The sequence below is a fragment of the Perna viridis genome, chromosome 13 (genome assembly GCF_037379345.1).
Source record: "Perna viridis isolate PV_CMFRI_1.1 ecotype Kerala chromosome 13, ASM3737934v1, whole genome shotgun sequence".
NCBI lineage: Eukaryota > Metazoa > Mollusca > Bivalvia > Mytilida > Mytilidae > Perna > Perna viridis.
The window spans coordinates 14,993,665-15,003,500 of NC_142457.1; the positions used below are offsets into that span (position 1 = coordinate 14,993,665).

Here is a 9,836-nt window from a genome sequence, read left to right on the forward strand (position 1 = left end):
GAATATTTTCTGTCAGCTGTTTGCTCGTTGTTCAAGAAAACAACGCAATACGAAGTAATCTTACATCTATTCCAATGTAACAACGTATGGGATGATAGCTGCAGGTGATGTTTGCATACTGTAGTTATCGATTTAGTATTATTTTTGCTCATACGCTTTACTTGGCCTTGTGTCAAAATTGAAATCATGCATGTTCTATTGGGCTATAGCTCAAGAAATTTAAAATACTGGTTGAATCATAGAAATACTATGTCAAATTGTACATCTACCTGTAACTACCGGTACATGTATATTACTAACTATCTTATATGTTCTCTGTGACCATTCACTGTGTTAACAAAGCAATATGTTTGATTTTTTTTATCCATGTAAACTATAGTCACTGAATGTCACAATGACATGTTTAATTTCAATAATTGACATTTATAATTCGTCATTTTATCTCCTGTGGTGAGTTGGCAAAATGTACTGCCCCCCTTTTTATAGAAATTTTAGCCAATGGTATATGTGCCAATATGAATAATTGTTTTTATAAACAGGGTAAAGGTTAAAAATGCATTTCAAATCAGTTTCGAATTCTTAGAAAAGTCATTAAAATCCTAAATTGCATTATTAATTTTATTATGCTACTGCCTGATCTGACATACTTTTGAACTGTTTATCTGAATCATTTCATATATACTTTATACATACAAAATGAAATTGATTCCTCAAGCATTCTATATGCAACTTCATGCATGGAATTGCATGTAGAATGCATTAGGAATGCATTGATGTGCAAACTATGTATAAAATTGCATGTGGAATACCTAAAGAATGAATTAATGTGCAGTTGAGGGTAAAAGATTACATGTTGAATGCATGAAAAATGAATTTCTGTGCAGTACAGGGTATGAAGTGGCGCGTAGAATGCATAAAGAATGCATTTATGTGCAGTACTAAGCATGAAATTGCATGTAGAACGCCTCAGGAATAAATTTATGTGCAGTAGAGAGTAAACAATCGCATGTTGAATGCAAAAGAAATTAATTTCTGTGCAGTACAGGGTTTGAAGTGGCATGTAGAATACATGAGGAATGAATTTATGTGCAGCAGAGAATACAAAATTGCATGTGGAATGCATGGAAGTTTAATTTCTGTGCAGTTCAGGGTATGAACTGGCTGTAGAATGGATGAGGAATGAATTTATTTGTTGTACCGGATATGAAGTGGCATGTAGAATGCATGTGGAATGAATAAATGTTCAGTACAAAGTATGAAATTGGATGTAGAATTCTTGAGGAATTAATTTTTCAATTGTTTTGAAACTGGCAATATATTATCAAGTTTAATACTATTTTATTCAAGTTAGTAGTTCAGGTTTAAGTCATAAAACTGGCAGAGAAAAAAAAACATAAGGAAATGTTTTTCATTGTAAGTATATGTAATATCATGGCAGACAAATAGAAAAAGTAGACCTGTATGTATTTGTAACATTTTCTGCAGAACCTTACAAATCTGAACATGTAAAAATGTGATCCTCATTTGATGAATGCATAATATTGAAAGTGATTCATTTTATTTCTTTTACATTTTAGGTTGCACCAAAGGTTTTGTTGCGTTCCAGCTCATACCACCAATCATCTATCATGATTGAATCAACAAAATAATGGCTAGTTGATACTCTGGAGAGCTGTTTTCACCCATATAATAACATGATATCAAGAGTATTCAATGTGTGAATATACATGTACATGAATGACAAATGAAGTTTACCCAAAGTTCTTGTTGATGAACACCAAGAAAGAAATCTCTGTGCTAATAATAAGATAAAATGTGAGGAGAAATTGAGTCATATTGGTACTTACAATGTATACATAGGCAATAACACATCATTTGTAAAACATCTTTGTACATGTAGATACATGCATGCATTGACAAAAATAAACAGAATGTGTGCTTTCAAAATATGGCGAAAATAAAATTATTTGCTTTAATTCTTAAAATCTATTGCAGTGTCAAAGGGACATGGATTCAAAAATAAAATGATTTTGAATATAACAGATATTACAGGTCAATCAAGTATTGTAACATATGTAAATGAATGCTTTTCAAATATAGTATCATTCGCATAACTAAAACATGTTCCTTCCAAAAAGCGGTGTTTATTGCAAACAAGTTCACGACAATTTACTCTGGGAGTACAATAATGAATTCGAAGAAAATATAATTACTATTGTTGAAGTGAGCCTTACATCATGCCCTTGTTTTAAGGTTTTCTCCTTAGCAAACAATTTGAATATTGAAATATTTTTTGTAGATTGTAAGAATTTATAATTCAAAGGAAAATAAAATATTTTTTATCAGAACTTTTTACACATTTTTTTATTGTGAATGGGCAAGTCTAAACACAAAATTACTTTCATTTGTTTCTTTTTCACAAAAACAACTCGTATCTCTTCCAAGTTTGTATTAATTTAGACATAAACACCACCTTATCAAAGCACCTTGCCAAGAAAATGTAGCCCATAATACGGTTGATGTACAAGTTATTGGCTAAAGTGGTTAAGAGCACGAAGTCGTTTTGGTTCTGATCGTATATTATAAATCATTAGTCATTTCATCTGAACAGAAACACATGATATATGTTTCTGTTCAGATGAAATGACTAATGATTTCTAATTTCAGTTGTTTACATTTTTAACAAGAGTAGAGCGTATATTCCAGGGTTTGGGTAAAATGGCATTAATGCCGAGCGCAGCGTGTAAAACAATTGGGAGGTCAAAACTGTGGAAAATCAAAATTTTCGTACTAAAATATACATTTTTCCAATTAAAAAAACAACAACAAAAAAAGAAAAGGGGGGTGCGAACGTTCCTTTTCAACAAACAGAACCACAGATCTTGGGTCTTGCAAGGCAAACCCCGACAAGTTACTAAAATTAAAATGCTTGATGTAAAATCGGCTTTACTTTTCAATATATATCATGTTCTTATCTTCAATTATTCTTTTTTATTATCATTAAAGATAATGATGGGTGATACTAAGATACATTACTCATGAGTCGCTTTATAGTTCCGCCAGTTAGCAGCGATTATCATTCTCCTATCAATAATCCTTAACCTAAACGTTGAACATTTATCTGATTATAAGGTACATGTACCTGCATCGAAACACGCGCTTCAATAGTCGTAAACATTCTAGGGGGTGACGTGACGCGAAACAAATCGACTGAAAGATATTTCACCAGATATACCCAAGCTGGGTGTTAATTGGTTTTACCCTTAGTTGTACGAGATAAGCCTTAGCTATAAAACACTAGTAACTTAAGTTTATTGTGATGATTACTAATTTTAAAAGAAGCACAGTAGGGGTGTGGGCTAAAGTCCCCTTAGCTTCCCCAGTAAATCCGCCACTGCTAAACACTTAAATAGTACTATAATGGAGAAAAAACAGGCTAGGGTATGTATAAAAAATGATAAAATTGCATAAAAAATAGGCCAGAAATGCATTATAGGGCTTTTATGTGTTCAATAAATAAAATATCCGTATTTTTTTTCCAAAAAGTTAAAAAATAAATAAATAACTATATCCTGTCCTCGAGTGCCTGTGGAATGGTTCGTTGAACAGTCCCTGCGGAAAAGTACACTCGACTTTGTAATATTGAAGATTGTTTTATTTAATAATTAGTTCATGAAAATTATATTGTTTTATTTTAATATTTTAATAAAATGAGAACAAAGTGTTTTAAAATTAAAATTTATTAATTAACCAGTAGTGCCACGTCCATGTTTTCTCGGCAGTTAACCTCATGTCGTCATCAGTATGTCCATTCCATTCTCTTCCGTAGTCCGATTTTGATATTACATTACTATTGTCATTCTCTTGAACGTTTTCATTTACGACATCCATTACGATATGAAGTAATTACATGATACCACTCTATTTTGATCCAAAAGTCCAGGAGGAAGAGCTTAATAGACTCACTAGATTTATGGTAGGGTCGATAGCAGAAATTTAAATGTTTTTAAAAATTGCTGTGACTAATTTACCTACACTTTATAACATATAGAAAAAAGTAAATTAAGTGCAAAATCTAGATGAAATTTGTAAAAAAAACACTGCTTTGAACCAAAATTTAAATATGTTTACGATCTCAGGTAAATTAGTCACAGCACTTTTTGGATAGTATAAAGCAACTTAAAAATGTCTGTTAAATTTCAGAATGGGCTGTGGTCGGTTTCCTCCTGGACTTTTGATGTTTCTGATATTTTATGAAGAAGGCATGTTTTGGTCACGTCATTCGTTTCTATTTTAGGAATGTTAAAAATTTTCATAAAGAATCGATGGACTGATACCGTGGAATATGTATATATGTATTTGTTGTAGGAAGAATGTTAAATAAAGGATTAATTGGGAGGTTGAAACATATTTTAAATTGTACAGGACATGTGTCAAATTTTCTGGAAAACACCTTAACACCGTTGCGTACCATAACACATCACATTAGCACGAGCACCTCTATATTTTTTTTCTATTGTTCGAGTCAACCGACATTACAAGTATATTATAGTTGCGAAAATACCATAGACAATGCAATCCTTGAAGATTTTGAAAAAAAAAAAAAAAAAAAAAAAAAATTTCAAAACATATGCATCAATTGATTTTGACTTGGAAAAAGATAAAACAGCTTTGTCTCAAATGCCTGTTCTTAATTGCAAAGTAATTGTTTAGATATGTTTTAAAAATCATGGGAATTTGGATTCGAGTTATTATCAAACAGAAGATAATCTCAAGTGAAACGATTATACAATGAAGAAAATAAAACAACCAACTACAAAGAAACTAAAGTTTATGAATAAACTACGGAAGCCGAGAAGTACCATTCAAATTCAGAATTTAGAATTTAAAAAAATCAGAACTTACTAACCCGCAATCCATTCAGAACTTGAAGCGGGAAATGGGTCACTGGTGGGGTAAGCGTCCTCTTATGTTTTAAAAATCTCGTCGATTTGTTTTTGAAAAGTCACCTCCTGGATAAACAAGAGAGGAAATGCAACCTGCAACACGGTGAAAACCGGTTCTCACCATGTAGGAAATAACACCATGAGTATACAATTACAATTAAGCGCATGGATCTGTCAAACTGCTGTTGCATAAAATACAGTTCATATCATAAAGTACCCCCCCCCCCAAAATAAAAAAAAAATAAAAAAAATATTGAAGAAGCAATTGAGAAAGACGTATATTGAAACATAATTGTAAGCAAAATCTCAGGTTTTTACTTACAAATTCTCAATTATATTGACATGAAAAACGCCTTAACAAATTATCTAGCTGACTGTTACGTAAAAGGTGATTTGTTTAATATGTACGATATACGTTAGCCAAAAGGGCATTGATTCTATACAGCAATCATCAAGATTCAAATAATCACTATTTCAAAATGCTTATAAAGAGAGCAGTAAAGATTAGAGTCTATCGTGCCGCAGGTTGAATGAAATATTTTATCTACATTGTAGTATGTCACAAATAGATAGAACAGCCAAGGAAGGTTGGAATTTCATCCAAACTAGTTTATATAAAAAAATAAACATAAAAACGGGGAAAAACATTATGACATTAAAGATAATATATTCAAAGCAATGCAAATTCTGTTCTAATGTGTCCATTGCAAATGGAGATGTTGAAGTATTGCAATTTATGATGTTATGTCTTGTGTCAAATTTTAGACGTTTAAAAGAGGAAGTTTTAAACTAAATATTTAACGGTTAAACGAGAGTTTATTCCGCTTCAATTTATGAACTGGTTACTTCTGTTCACTAAGGTTTTAATGAAATAAATGTAATTTTTCTATCCACTTGTTGACGGTTTATATTTAATTTAATTAATAATCAAAGTTAATCCTATATATTGACTCATAAAATGAATGACTCCTGATTCAAAACTAATTGATATCAATTTTCATTAATTAGAGAAGAAACGTGAATTATTGAATTCACTTAGAAATCGATTGTAACGGATAACTATTGACAACTCTTTACGACAAACCGACAAACGTGATGACTTTTCATTCAGAATTGTGAAATTTCCTTCCATCCATGGTAACATCCAATAAAATGGAAACGTGTTTTTTTTTTTTTTTTTTTTTTGGCCGTGTTTGCATTAATATGATAAAATCCTTTTTTGTTATGCTTTGCTTTTGAACAAATAAAGTGTCGTTCTGTGTATTTCGGATGCCGTCATGATATTGTTAAAAGAACTGTTTATTGATAATTATATCTCCACATATTTCTATCTATTCATTGCTGACATGTCTCTGGGGAAAGCTTGCCACTCGACGCGTGACAATTCAGACAAGGTATATAATCAGCGTAAAAGCTTTTCGTGATTTACCTGATCATTTGAAGATGAATACCATTTCGTTTTGGGGTAAGACTACCATAAGTGCACAGAAGGCAATGAAGCACACCCTACATATTTTACCAGCAAAATATTGAACTTAATATTTAAAATTTTGTCATATGATAAACAGGCAACAATATGAAAGAAAGTAAATTGCTGGTTGTCCTTATGGTGATTTAAATCATATGAGAAAATGTATCCATTTCTACCACACATAATAAAATGTTTTAATCGTACATTTTGGTTCAGTGGTAATTGATATTTTATGTATTACTCAGTTTACTTTGTAACCAATTGAAATGTTATAACAATTGTAAAAAAATCTACTACTTGAATTTATCTTGTCAGCCTGAAACATGTAACCTTATAAGTTGAAGCAGATGGTTAGACTACTATAAATGGTAACATTGTGTAGTTAATCGACATTGACGTTTGTGTGCACTGAATGAATAAAAGATTGATCAAAGATGTTTTTTTTCATTCTTGATAATCGATACTATTCATTATTTAATAAGAGTAAAGTGTTTATTTGATCTTCCAAATAAAACCATATTCATATGCCTTCCTTCACTGACATTAGGAAATTCCCTATTCTTTCTTGAAACAGAAATCACCATCGCATATTGTGTTAAGTATTGTGAAACCACCAGTTTAGAATCTTTATAAGTGTTTTGTGTTTTGCTTTTTTTTTCTGTTTTGTTTTGTCTGTTTTTTGTTTGGTTTAACATGGATAGTTATCCTATACGTTTAATATTGGATCATTTTAATTAAATAATAAAATACGTAATCCTATTACATTTAAACTAATTACACTAGTCTCTGCTAACAACTCCAAGAAATAGCTGTTCTCCGTCCTGGAGATATACCATAAAATGAGAAGTTTACCCAATAAAAGTACCGTAAAACTCTCATTAACGTTTGTCAAGAAATACCAGTTACCTAGTATTAACCTCCCAATACATATTTTAAGCATTTAACATGCAAAGTGGATAGCTCCTACTTGACATATACACACATTACAGCTACAATAAAGTCACATCTTGATTCAGCAAGTCAGTGGAAACTCAGTTTTTTTTTATCTACAGTTTGCACTATATATCGGAACATATGTGTACAAGAGACCTTAAATTCATTTACAGTCGATCATACATGTATTTCCTGGTGAAAAAGTCACGTCGACGGTTAGATTGAATAATGACAAATTGGATTTCAGACTTTGTTTTCTTTGATCTTTTACAACAAAAGATCTCTCATATTTCGTCTCATTGTTACGATTACGCTTGGTTTATATCAAGTCTGGCCATGACACTAATATTCATCAAATCGTACTTTGTTGCACAAAACAAATAACAATTTAATCACGTTTTATTGAAATTAATCTCTCCGTTCACAATGCACATTTGACACAAAAATGTGAAAATACCTAACATGTAAAATTAATTTGATTGTACGACATTTTTCTATAAACGAAGCATTGGCAAATCAAATCAATAGTTGAATAATATCTTTGACATAATATTCAGCCTTGTGAAGGCTGTGTCAAAATAGTGATCCTGCCTCAATCCTTCTAATTTCATGTCGTTTTGATTACAATTCGAAAAGTATAGTATGCTGCGTAAATGTCATAATTTATCAATACAGTAAGTCTGCGTGCAGTCATCTTAAATATACTTAAATTGTTGATATTAAGCCAACTTGCATTAATTTGGCTATGAGCGCTTTTATCCCTTCCATTAAGGAGAAAGACCTAGGGTAAGGGACATAACTCTTGAAATAAGCAATATGTGTGTATCATATTCAATTTCACGAAAGCCTCTCAAGCTTTCATTTGAAACTGAATGAAATTAGTCCAAGTTACTTACATGAGATTGATGTAAAATACCGAGTACAAATATTTTAATGATTTTTAAGATTTATGTCCCTTACCCTAAAAAATAATATTATTTAATTGTTTAATTTTCTTCCTGATGTCATAACTGTTTTGCATTTAATAAATGCATTGGTGCTGATGGATTATACTTATTAACTTATGTCTCTTATTATCATTCTTATATTACAAATAATAAAAACACGTTATTTTTGCAACAGAAAAGGAGATTTTTTTTCAATTTGATGCCTATAAATAATTAAAAAGCTTCTTTTTGCACATTCTATCTTGTGTGTTCTGTTTATGATCCGATATCAATTTTATTCTTTAATGTAAGATATATCGCAATTACTTTATATGATATGATATTCACTTAATTAATAGTCAAATAGGTAACAAGATATACTCAATCATTTTCAAATCTTTAAAGATAAATTCGTTTAGTGTTACGACAAAAATGCAGACCGCACAAATAGTTAAAAAGGATTTAATGATTTTTAATCATATATACATAATTTGAAGGTCTAACCCTTGTTAGCAGCTTTCAGCATAGAAAATTTTGTTCGAAAACAAACTCGGATTTTTTGGGTGATTATCATGTCGTCAATTTTTATTTCCACATATTCAGTCAGTTTTAGATCTTGTCAAAATTTAATATCAAGATTGCATATGTTAAAGGACACGAGGGAAGTAAAAGAACTAATCTGCTTTCTATGACAATTTAATTACTTGTATTTTATCAGATTGTAAAATTTTATCGTTATGGTGTATCCATCAGCACCATGAAAACTGATTTATTCAACGGGTCATAGTTTTCCTTTCCTCGTTTGTCTACCCCGGACTTGACTTTTTATGAGCAACTCAGCGGGTGTTTCTAGAAAAGCAGAGGACGCTTACCCTACCGGTGCACCTGGTCCATGCCTCAGTTTTTAGTGGAGTCCGAGTTGCTCATTTACTTTTGTTACTTTGTATGTATGATTTTAGTTACTTTATGTTCTTTGTTGTGTATGTCTGTTTTCCATGTCTGGTCATTGTCCCTGGATTACATTCTTTTGATTACCGCTATAACATTGTTCCCTTGATTAGTCTTTAATTACACCACTTATTGGATGTCACAAATTGTAGACCAAGGTTCCAGAGGGAATCAACAGAAACGGTAGTCAAACTATATCATAGATGTTTTATTGATGTTTTTAATATCGAAAAATAAAAAAATGTAAAATAAGAGGTTTAATTTCTAGGCTGATTCCTTTCAATCATCAGTGGATCCGATGTCAGTATTGTGTTAAATGTATGTGTAAGGATTCGAATTGATTTATCAATTGCGCATTTCCAAGGCCAAAAAAAGTTCTACTTTGGACGAACTTATGCCCATGACAGCTGAAAAGAGAGTAGGGTTTGCAAAGACAAATCTCGACTTTAAAATTAAACCCTTTTACCAAATCACTGGAACAGAACGGCGAGACAAGGGTCTTAGTAAAATGTGTAACATGATATAGAAGTTAAACTTCGAAAGAAGCTTACGATGGTTCAATAATGCATTACTTGGATATACTGTATGGTGCAATATCGTCAATTATCACAG

General features: G+C 31.3%; 1 long non-coding RNA gene across 1 annotated transcript; it reads left to right on the plus strand.

Annotated features, from left to right (window-relative positions):
• Positions 1-994: 994 nt before the first annotated feature.
• LOC148599706 (uncharacterized) lies at positions 995-2,348 on the plus strand. The gene is made up of 2 exons (XR_015918006.1): positions 995-1,253; positions 1,578-2,348. It is a non-coding gene; the product is annotated as an uncharacterized LOC148599706 (long non-coding RNA).
• Positions 2,349-9,836: the final 7,488 nt, after the last annotated feature.